A 12,984-nucleotide genomic window follows, 5' to 3' on the forward strand; every position below is an offset into this window, starting at 1 on the left:
AAAAACTAAAATAAAGTTCTATATTTTATCATTAACTTCAAATAATTTGTTCATTAAAAAATATAACCTCTGGGCCTTTGTAGAATAAAATACATGAAAATTATATATATATATATAAATACATATTTGGGGAAAATAAAACTCTAAGGGTGATGCTTCTCTCTCTTCTTAAAAGTCATATAGTTGAGCTCCTGGCAGAAATATCAGGAACTGAGACATTACTGATTTTAATCCCCATGGGTCTACAAATACATACTCACCATCTCTGGTACACTAGACGTTTTAAAAAGATTACCTGAGAAGCTTGCTAAACATCCGAGCTGCTCAAGTGGTTCTGATCCAGGTAATCTAGGGGCCCAGTTTTAAAAACATAATCTTACAGGTAACAACCCAGTCATAAAAACAAGGAAAATACACAACACAAGAACACATCACCATCAGTGCAATGTGGATGTTGCTACATGGTGAACTGTGTGATCAATGGAAAAAGAGTGAAGTCATAATCAATGTTTGCTCCAAGTTACTTAAATATTCTCCCTACTTGTTTTCTTCTCACAGAGGTTTAAATAAACCAGGTATAACTAAAAGAATAAAATGTGTCTTCCCACATCCCACACATACACACACACACACACACACAAAAAAAAAAAACTGAGTAAAGTATTCCTCTGACTAAAAACTATGTTCTACAAGTGATCACTTTAAGGTTTCTTTTAGATTATAATGGAAAAAAACTACTTTTAGCCTTGAAATTTATAAGCAGTTTAAAAGAGTTCAAAAAAATTGTGACTCAGTTCCTATGTTTTCCTCTTTCTTTTGTTTATTTTTTTATTTTATAAGAGGACATCTTTTGACATGTCTTTGAAGAAGATTGTGTAACTAGTGAGTTTTCTGGGCCCTTGAAAGTTTGAAAATGTTTTTATCTTGCCGCTGCATTTGAAGTTTGACTAGACTCAAATTTATTTATTTATCCTGGCTTAAAGTTATTTTATTTCTTTCTCAAAATTTTGAAGGTATTTTCCTATTTTTTCTCCTGGCATACAATATTTCTCATGAGAAACCTTATGTATCCTGAGATTCAGCTTTTAAAAATAATCCAAGTTTTCCCTTTCTGAAAACATGTTGAATTTGTTTCTGGGGCTCTGAAATTTCTGGATGCTCTGCATAAGAAATGTCCTGCTAAGGTGGATTCCCATATATATGTAATGAATTAGTTTTTCTTCTGTTAATTTATTGGATGTCATTTGAATTATTCAACCAGTCAGAAGAAAAAAGTGAGAAAGGAGAAAATTTCTCATCCCTGTCACAATAAAATAACTAACTGAAAATAATTGTGTGACTGACTGAGAGAGTGGCAGATTTTGGGAGCGTATTGGATCCATAGGAGAAAGTAATATAATGAGCTATATATCTCATTTTTCAAAATAGAGTATTAGTAGATGTTTGCTAAAGTTGGTAAGTCAAGAAACAGAAATTACACATTAATAAAAAATTGTTAAAGATAAAAACAAAAGGTGTTTATTTTACCTCCTTCATTAAAGTTATTCTTAGGCACTTTATTTTTCTTGTTGCTATAGTAAATGGGATTTTTTTCCTAGTTTACCTTTCTTATATTTCATTATTGGTGTACAAAAATGCCATTGAGTTCTTAATATTGACTTTGTATCTTGCTATTTTGCCAAATTCAATTATTAGGTCAAGTAGTTTTTCAATGGAGACTGTAGGGTTTTCTATGTATACTATCATGTTGTCGGCAAATAACGACAGTTTTACTTCCTCCTTTCCAATTTGAATGACTTTTATTTATTTTCCTTGTCTTATCACTGTGGCTAGTACTTCTAGTACTATGTTGAATAAGAGTGGTGAAAGCAGACACCCTTGTCTTGTTCCTAACCTTAAGAGGAAAGCTTTTAGTTTTTGCCTGTAGAGTATAATGTTGGTTGTAGCTTTCTCAAATATGGCTTTTACTATATTGAGGTATGGTCCCTGTATTCACACTTTGCTGAGTGTTTTTATCATAAATGAAGCTGGATTTTATCAAATGCTTTTCAGCATCTATTGATATGATCCTGTGATTTTTATCCTTCATTTTGTTTATGTGGTATATTATGTTCATTGATTTGTGAATTGATCCAAAAAAACTGTGATACATTTACATAATGAAATACTATGCAGCAGAAAGATAGAAGGAACTCCTACCTTTTGTGACAGCATGGATGGAACTGGAGAATATTATGCTAGGTGAAATAAGCCAGTCAGTGAAAGACAAATACCATGTGATTTTACCTATGAGAGGAATCTAATGAACAAAATAACAAACAAAATAGAACTACAGGCATGGAACAGACTGAAAGAGACCATAGGGGAATGAGGAGGGAGGTAATGGTCAAAAGAAGGTGAGGGGACTAGACAAAGAACATGTATGAATGACCCACAGTCATGGACAACAGTGTGGGAATTGACTGCGGGAGTGGGGGTGGGGGCGGTGGCAGAAGAGGTAAAGGGGGAAAAATTGGGACAACTGTAATAGAGTAACAATAAAAAATGATTTAAAAATGTTTATTTTTAAAGGTTTTCAAAATTCAAAATTATAAAAATAATTTGAAACTTTGGTTATTTGAAAGTGTTATGCTTATGCCTAAATCCTTAGGAATAAATGACATCTTAGTGACCTATTACTTTTTTATCATCTGTGTTCCTTGGAAATACACAGACTCATGAATCAAAGAGGAACAGAAAAACTAAGCTCAGAGCATGTACTGAACCTTAAGCTTTCACTGTTTAACAAAGAAAGCAAGCATGGAAATAAACCAACTAAATATTCAATTCATAGGGAAGAAAAAAAATCTAAGAAATAGAAATATAAGGAAAGCAAGAGAGGGGAAATAAAATCCTGAAGATTAAAAAAAGTCATGAATTAAAAAAAGAAAAGAACAGATCTAGTAAATAATCTAAATTTTATTAGAACATGAAATAGACACACCTCCAGGAAATTGGCTTACTTTAGTTTTTGTTTCGAAAAGGAAAACCACTGGTACACATAACAGAAACAAGAATGGAGTACAATAGGTAAAACTGTATTATTTTAAAATATAACAGGTAGATTCTGAGGAAACATGAAGCAAGGCCCAGCAATTATACAAATAACCTGAAGATGAGACAACATTAAGTATACATATAACATAATTAGAGGTAATTATATGTAGATATCAAAATAGAATATTTCAATAACAGAGAGCTAAATAAGGGGAAAGTTTCCAGAAGAAATGGACAATGAGTAAACCAATGCTACAGTGACTTCAGGCAGAATAGATTCTATGTAGATGGGAAGCCAGAGGGTCCCTTTCTTTACTCCGGTTTCTGAAATGAAAATCAATTAAGAAGTGACTAGATGCCCAAGGTGTGCCAACAAATAGCAGGTAGAGGGAGAGAAAAGGAAAGGGCAAAGAAAGGAAGACTAAGAAGGAAAGAGAACAAAAACAATTCTGGTTTCCTCTGAGGTGACCTCATCACATTTCCATTTTCATAGACCCATATCATTTAGGACCTCAGAGATCATTTTCTGAATCCTCCTTATTTTATACATGAGGAACATGTGCTTCTATTTGAGGAACAAGAAAAGTCCCACACCAAAGACAAAACTCCAGCTTAGCAGTACAGTTACTATTCTGTGAAAGTTAATGTAAATGGAGTCATTTTAAAATGAAGTCAGAGTGGCCATCCCAGAGAAACTACCTTGCACATCTTGCTCCTTGAACTTCCGAACTGTGAACTTGGCCAGACCTTTAGACTGGGCCAAACCAACATTGTCTTTCAAAGAGCTGTTTGTAAAGCCAACAGGAAAGCAAACATCCTGACCACAGACACTGATGATTATGGACCCTGAAGATAGAATCAATAACCAGCCATATATAGCTACAGAGTAACTCAGCTTGTTAGCACCAATAGGAATTTTATTCATGTAATTATTCCTTTTCTTCTCTCATGGAAAAAAAAACAAAAACAAAAACAAAAAACACTGCCCTCACCCTCTAATTGGGATATTATTTGTGTTTCTGCCTGAATCTGTACTGCCCAAACTGCAATTCTTTGACCCCATATAAGTACTTGTTGCCTCTCCTTTTGGGGGTTTAATTTCAGGTGAACAATTTCATTACAGAATAATCTCCTATTTACTCCAACAAAAGATACAAGATAATACTCCATAGTTTTTCACTATTTTTAATGTCTTTATGATTTTTTTTTTTTGTACATCTTGAGCAACACCTACACTGTAGTAGGGTGGGAGGAGGGGGGAGAGCAAATAAAGGAAGAAATCTACAACCTCCACTTGGCTCAATTTCTGCATGTTCCTCCAGAACCCATGGCACTCAGGCAGATGAAACAGAAATAGCTGGCAAAGTGCTGTCCCATTGGGACATCAGCACATCCATCTGATACTTATTCAAATGTGTAAATCTTAAAGCCCCGTGTAACAGAATGTAGAGTTTTTGCCTTTCAATACACGATCAAGCCACAATTTGAGGTTCTTTGTAATTCTCCCAACATCCTAGTCCCTAGGCCTCTAAGAGCGCTTAAGGACACAAATCTGCCAGTGGCAATGTTTCTCAGTTCAATTATGCTGGAAGTAGGAAGTAATTCTAAGAGTCTAAATAGGTTTTTTGATGAAAATATTGGCTAGGAAAATGATTGTGCCCTCATGCCTATCCAGCACATCTGGTAGGAAAAAAGTTGTCATTTTATTTGCATTCCATAAATGATTAAAAATGTAATTTGCAGTTTGGGACAAACAAGGAAATGTGAAACAGCAGTTGACTGACTAAAACTTCCCCCATAAAAGAGTAATCCTGACTAAATTACTTTAAAGGGAATTTTTTAAAAGCTTATGAATTGAGTTCCATTACTTCAAAAATTATGATTTACCTTGGTTTGATAATTATCTTTGCCCTAAATAATTTGCATAAATTGGGGGGTTGGAAGGTGGAGGGAACTGTACCATAGAAAAAAGGGTTAAAAGACATAAATAGGAAAAGATTCACAAAGATTGACTGTGGAAAGGGATCACCATAGATCCTGGAGTTTAAGAGGGAGAGAGAAAGAAAGAGGACAAATGGAAGCAGACAAGACATGAGACAAACAGAACAGAAAAGAAGATAAAACTGATGTGAAGGAACCTAAGCTTGTTCTTTTTCAGAGGAAAGTCATAGATGTAAGCAGAGGATCTGTGAATAGTTTAGGCAGACAAGCATGCAGCAAAGTCTATATCATCACCAATGATGTTTCCTGCAGAACTGAAGAGACTAGAGGTCTGGTCCTCAGCTAACGATCCTTACCTCTGAAGGTGCACTACTAAATGGAAGGGCATCCACAGATTGATATTTTGTTGATTTAAAAGAGCTACATTTTTCTTAGGAAATTTCTGACCTAATATTTGGTATATTTCATTTCTAAATGCAGATTAAATTCAACTGAGATGTTTGCCTAAAAGTGTCTAGAACTCTATTTCAGCTCTACTCATGTTCTAGAAGAATAACAGGCCAGCAGTGGGTACATTCTAGTATTAAACTAAGTATCTGTAGATCAGAACATGAATTGAGAAGAAGCCAAATTTGGTAGGACCAGAATTCAACTCTATAGTAATGAACATAGGAGAGTATACCTGCTAAGTTGCAATACAGGGTACACTCTTATTTTCAATGCTGGACAGACAGACACTTCTACTGAATTTAAGACCTCTTTTCCATTAGTCTTGGGAGAACAATTACAAGTTCTGTATACCACAATCCACATCTCTTACAACCCCTTGCAGACATTACAAATCAATCACAGTGCACTTTTCTGCTGGAAGCAGAACTCAGCCTCATTATACTCAGTTGATAAGAGTTGATAGAAGAGCCAAAGAAATTGGCTCCCCACTGTGAGCTATTCCCTTATCTTTTGAAATGCCTTACTCAAAAATTAGTAATTAGTAATTACACTCAGTCTAAATACTTAAAGATGAAAAAAAAAAAACTTAGAACAGGAAGAGTTTAGTACCACAAAATCTTTTAATTGCTATGAGCATTTTCAGAGTGATAAGTTCTATTTTAAATTCAAAGTTTTCTGTAATAAATACACAATAGTACACTGTTTAATAATATGTCACATACAGATTTTTAAATGTGATTACCATTGTAACCTTGTATGATAATGGGTGAAAGAATTAAACAAAAGCAAGAAATGATCAGAAGATACAAAATTGAGACTTTGGTAATTCTGCTTTGAAGATCTGAAAAGACAGAGAAGTACTAGTTTCCACAGTGCATGGAGGGACTTGTTATTCCTCTCTTAATGTAGTGCTAAATACTCTCTTCAACCTACTGTTTGTGGACCTGTCACATCCATGGATTTTCTTTGCATTTTTAACTCAGTATTTCTAGGGCTAAAAATAAAATTGAAATCACAATTGTTCTATGATCTGACACCAAAATTTGATCTTAAAAACATAAGCAATCATCAAATTAATATCTTTGATGGATACTTCTATTTTCACAAAGTTTTTACTATTAAAAAAATTGAACACATTTTTCCTACATCTAATATGTTTCAGTGCAAGTATACGTGAATAACCCAGACATCTGTTACCACATACCAACATTAAAGACATCTTTGTCCTCTAGTACAAAAAAATAAATCATTCTAAATAAACAGTTACCAAAATTCTTTCAAAACTTGAGCATCCTCCCCTGAGTCACCTAATATAGAGAACATATACCAAATGATCCCAGTAGGTTTCTTATAACTTGGTTTTTAGTTGCTAATGTAAATTTGTCATTTGTTTCTGTAACTGTGATATCCTTTATTATGTGTGGTTCAAAAAGAAATAAAACCCTTGACTCAGCATAAACAAAAAACTAGTAGAGAAACCGCCACAAATTCAATCAATTTTCTCTCATTTTAAGAGTTACCTTATACCAGATACATATTTTTTATATTTTCTATGTCTTCTTGGATTTTTTTAACTGTGAATTATCACCAGCAAAGATGCTACCATGAAATCCAGCTTATAGAAATGCTAGTTAAGTTGAACAAATTGATCTCACTTCACTCTTAAGTGCCTACCGCATTTTTCTGTGTCTTCCACTTCAGTACTTCTATCTTAGATTTGACAGATTAATAACAAAGTTAGAAATGCAGTTTCTGGGGAATGTTTCCATGGCACTGTGTCTTTTATTCCCAATCTGTTCAGGAGCAGAAAGCCTAGAGTCAGGAAGAGGATACAACCATGTTGTTGTTCAATCATTAATAAAAACAATTCTGAAATGTTTTCTTTAAACATTTGACTGAGAAGGGAGAAACGTAGTCAGAGAAGTAAGCATGCATGCTGACTACTGGCAAATTTACCTTACCTGGCACACCAAAATGCCCACCCATCACTAACTGCTGCTCAGAGACTTCACTGCTTCCCAACATTCTGTTAACTTGAGATGAAACTAAGGGAGAGAAAAAAGTGTTTTTAATCCATGAAAGTGGGTACTTGATCAGTAAACACTACAGAAACTTAATAGTACTATTTTCATCATCCATCTGAGAGATAGTTATTCACTGATTTTAGAGATTAATTCCCTGATACAATGAATAATACATTATTTTCCAAGATTTATTTATTTCGTAAGTTTTTAAAAACACCATCTAGCAACAAACTTTCTGTGTTGGCAAAACTGAATAAAAATAGAGCTAATAAAAACATTCATTCATTGGCAATTTTGTGTACATGAGGCTTAGAATTATGGCTCCAGTTCTCATTACCTCTGTGACTTTGGGCAAGGCCTTTAATATACCTAAAATTATGATGTTTCATCTATAAATGGAAAGTTACTCCTCTCATAATTGTGCTAAGCACAGGCACATAGTTGGTAATCAGTGGGAACAAGGAGCAGAACATGAGTACAGCAGCAAGAGAATGATGGGGAAAAAAATGACCCCAGGTTGAATTCATTCAATTAAAATTTTTTCTAATGCTCCATACAAAAGCCAGAGTCTCAAGGAATTACAGTCCTATTCACAAGCAAGCCTTGCTGCTGAGAGGAGAGCCAAAGGAGCCGGGTTTAGGAAGGTAAAAGTGAAAGGGATGGAGGGAGATCCAATATGGCGGAGGGGTAAGTGGAAGCCACTAATCTCCTCCCAGGACCAATCTGGAATTATAAGTGGAGAAATCATCTGGAATAACCAAGTGAACAATAGCTGGAGAGAAGCCTTATAACCTGAGAGAAAGAAGAAACTGCTTCGTCACAATGTGACTCATACAGAGTGCAGAGAAGAAGTGAGAGGGCTGGCTGGCTGGGCTCCCACGAGCAGCAAATGAAGTGCTAGAGAGAAACTTCAGTGGTATGGGGGTTCCCCCTGAGAAGTGTGGGGTTGAAACCCCAAGCTTGGCTCCCCAGCCTACAACACCAGAACTAGAAAGGAACCCAGGTAACATTCACCTATGAAAAGCAGCAGAGTTTCTGTGTACCAGGAAAAGACAGCTGAAAACACAGAGAGCTTCTTAAAGGTACAACACACAAAATTTCATTTGCAGCCATTTACCCTGGGCTCCAGCAAAGGGGGAGCAGAGTGGACTAGAGACACTTGAGTAAAGTCTGGAGATCGTGGCTCTGGGGAGAGAACTGAGGGACCAGTGTCCAGGATCACTGTGCTGAGTCATTCCCCATACCACATGACCCATCTTGCCCAGGCAGACCACTCCCATACAAATAGCATCAGCCTGAGAGGAAGCAATAGCCCCACCCACGGGAATTACTGTGCCCAGTCCTGTGGTGCTTATACTGGGCTGCTGATTACAGATTCATTAGATTAACAACTGAAGGAGAAAGCCACAGACTGTGGATCACTGGTAGTCTTGAACAGGCTGCCTAGAGCCAGACTGGGACACCATGTGACATCACCAGGAATGGATATAGAAAAAGAAAAGTGGTAAACCTGGATTCTACTTAGATGAATTCCACTGTAGTCTTCTTCATAATGTACATTATTTTCTCTCCTGCATAGCTTTTTAACATTCATTTCTTGTCCTTCAAATGTGTGACTATTATGTCACTAGTTTTTATAGTATACTTTATTTCAAATCACATATTTTGCTCCTCCCTTTCTCTTACTTCATTTTACATTTTTCTTTTTCTTTTTTTCCTATTTTCATTAAATATTTTATTTTGTTAGCTCTCTTGTTAGGACTTGTTTCCATTTTGCACTCTTACTATTTCTCCCCTCTCCAGCCTCTCAAACCATTGTTCTTGTCTTTAGTCATCTCACATTCTTTTCCCTATTTTAAAATACTCTTATTCTCCATCCACCTTTACCAACTTGTTCGTTGGTTGTGGATATGGTGGTTCTTGTTGCATTTCTTCAGTTTTATTTCTAGATCATCACTAATTTTTGTATTTCAAATGGCAAACTTTACCATTCCCCTTTCTTAACAATTTTGCCTTCCTCCTGCCCTTTCTTTTTTACATTTTACATTTTAATTACTCCCTGTCTTAGCCTGGTTTTCATTCCTCACACCCAGTATTTCTTCAACTTCCCTCCTCTCAATATCACTTCTCTTTCTTCTAGACATCTCTTAAGCTTTTCTTTCTTTCTTTCATCTTTCTTATTCCCAATCCATTTATATTAATCTTTGCTCACTTTTTCTTGATAGTGCTGTGGTGGATCTTTTTCACCAATTTGGTTCTTATTAATTTCTTTTTCCCCATCTCTCACTATATTTTTAAGTATATTTTATTGATTATGCTGTTAACAGATGTCCCAGTTTTTCCTATTTTGTCCCCCTCTGCCAGGTACCACCTCCGTCCAGCAATCCCCCCCTTTAGTACATGTCCATGGATCATGCATGTAAGTTACTTGGCTTCTCCCTTTTCTATACTATTCTTAACATCCCCCTGTCTATTTAGTTCCTACTAATAATGTTGTCTTAATCCCTGCACCATTTCCCCCATTTGCTCCCATTCCTATACCAGCTGATAACCCACCAAATGATCTCCATACTTACAATTCTGTTCCTGTTTTGGTTGTTGCTTAGTTTGTATTTGTTTTCGTTTTTTAGATTCAGTAGTTGATAGTTTTAGTTTGTTGTCATTTTAATGTTCATAGTTTTGATCTTCTTCTTTTTCTTAAATAAGTCCCTTTAACATTTCATGTAATAATGGCTTGGTGATGATGAATTCCTTTAGCTTTACTCTGTCTGGGAAGCACTTTATCTGCCCTTCCATTCTAAATGACAGCTTTGCTGGATAGAGTAAACTTGATTGTAGGTCCTTGCTTTTCATCACTTTGAATACTGCAGGCAAGCCCCTTTTTGCCTGCAAAGCTTCTTTTGAGAAATCAGCCCAAAGTCTTATGGGAACTCCTTTGTAGGTAACTGCTTTTCTCTTGATGGTTTTAAGATCCTCTCTTTATCTTTAGCCTTGGGCATTTTGATTATGATGTGTCTTGGTGTGGCCCTCTTTGGGTCCAACTTGTTTGGGACTATCTGTGCTTCCTGGACTTGTATATCTATTTTCTTCACCAAATTAGGAAAGTTTTCTTTCATTATTTTTTTCAAATAAGTTTTCAGTTTCTTGTTCTTCCTATTCTCCTGGCATCTGTATGGTCTGGATGTTGGTACATTTAAAGTTGTTCCAGAAGTTCCTAGGCTTATCCTTGTTTTTTTGTTTGCTTGTTCTTTGTTTTGTTTTGTTTTGTTTGCATTATTGTTTCTTCTTTTTGTTCTGGTTGAGTGTTTATTTCTTCCCTTTTTTTCCAAATCATTGATATGAATCCCGGTTTTCTCCCCTTCACTGTTGGTTCCCTGTACATTTTTTTTTATTTCACTTTGTGTAACCTTCATTTCTTCTTTCATTTTTCTGTCCCACTCTATGAGTTCTCTGTGCATCCTCATCACCAGTATTTGAAACGCTGCATCTGATAGGTTGGCTATCTCTGTTTTGTTTAGTTTTTTCTAGTGTTTTGTTCTGTTCTTTCATTTGGACCATATTTATTTGTCTCCTCAATTTGGCAGTCTCCCTGCGTTTGTTTCTGTGTATTAGTTAGAGCTGCTTTTACTACCTGTGTTAATAGTGTGACCTATGTAGCAAAGGCACCTATAAATTATGTGGGGTGGAGCCTTAGGTAATTTCCATGGCATGGCAAATGACATCGTCACTTTTTAGCTCTGTTTGGGGTCAGGTGCTTGGAGTGGGGACAATGCCACTGCCTGGCTTCTGGTGATTTGCATGGCATTCACCCCATTTCTAATCACTTCACCTTTTTCCCTTTTGCGATTGGTGCTCCTTTGGGTATTGTTCTTGGGTTTGCTTACATTTTAAGACCATGTGTGACTTTTAAGCAGCAAAAATCCAGAAGTTTCTTCTGTGGCCCCATGTGGGCACTTTAAGCGGTAGAAATCTGGCATTTTCTTTTACCTCCTCAACCCTCACTGGTTTTTACAACTAGAGGTAATGAAGGTTTATCTTCCCAGTGTTGAAACACTGGGATACGTGATCCGTCCACGGGCTGGGATCATTGCTCCAAAGGGTATCCCTCCCAAATTTTATCCACCACATGAGAGTGTGGGACTGTCCATTCCGCCTCTGCCACCTCCACCATTTTTCTGAGCCACACATCCTCTCTGCCTCGTCTCTGTGATTCTGCCTCTCCTGCCCATCTGGATGAATGTGGCTGCTTTAAAGCTTTGGTTGTTTGGACTTCCATATAGCTCAATTTTCTAACATTATTTGTTATTTGTTTTTGTGATATGGTTGTAATTCTTTCTATGGATGTGCAAGGAGGCAAAGCATGTCTATCTACATCTTCATCTTGACCAGAAGTTCACTATAGTTTTTTAAATTTCTGTTTAAACCTGATAGTATATGCTTCCCTCACTTCTTTCTGCCTTGTTCCCTCCCTTTTTTATTTAGATGTAAATTTTACTAGTTCCTCTCTTTGCCTTGTCATTATTCACTATTCTTATTATTGCTCCTCCTTATACTTTCTAAAAATATTTTTTCTTGCAGTTAGTCAACTTATATTCATTTTTCCATTCTTATAAAGGTCTAAATCTTTTTACACCATCATTAATATTGGCTCTTTTGTTGTTGATAGTGTGACTGTGGGTGAGGGTTACTTTTGAGGGTGTGGGTTTCTTTCCTGGGCTGTTGAGTTTTGTTCTGGCAGCACCTGCACAACAGCATACAAGACATGATGGGCAGAGGGATTTTCAGTAAGTCAGCTGGAGGGAAGGACCCACCAAAGAATGACCAAAGAACAACCAAATCCCATAATAACCAGAGAGCCCACATAATTAGCATAAAGGGCAGCCCAAGAGCATTAAATTCAAGAAATCAAGGAGACTGCACCACTGAATCCCACAGGTCTCTTACTACAGAAGGTCACACTATGAAGACAGGGATTCAAAGCAGATCAATCTAAGAAGAAACAAAAAAGAAGAGTCTCCTAAAATGAGGAGACAAACAAAAAACTACCAATCAAAAGGGAAAGAGGAATCCCCAGAAAGAGTGCTAAATGAAATAGAGGCAAAAAAAACTATCAGATATTGAGTTAAGATAAAGGTTACAAGGATGTTCAAGGAGCTCAGTGAAAACTACAAAGAACTCCAGGGAGGATACAAGGAAGTACTGTGAACTCCACCAGCATGAAAAAGGTTATAGAAACTATCAATAATAGCCAGGAGGAAATGAAGAATATAATATCTGAAATGAAGAACAGAGTAGAAGGAATTAAAAGCAGGCTAGATGAAGCAGAGGATCCAATCAGCAAGCTGGAGGATAAAGTAGAAAAAAATTCTGACAGAGCAACAAAACAAAAAAAGACTCAGAAAGAATGATGAGGGTTTAAGTGAGCTGCAAAACAACATGAAATGTAATAATATGAATATCATAGAAATACTAGAAGGAGAAGAAGAGGAGCAAGAGCAAGAAAACCTGTTTGAAAAAGAAATCACAGAAAATT

The sequence above is a fragment of the Furipterus horrens genome, unplaced genomic scaffold (assembly GCF_987537825.1).
Source record: "Furipterus horrens unplaced genomic scaffold, mFurHor1.1.pri manual_scaffold_6, whole genome shotgun sequence".
Lineage (NCBI taxonomy): Eukaryota > Metazoa > Chordata > Mammalia > Chiroptera > Furipteridae > Furipterus > Furipterus horrens.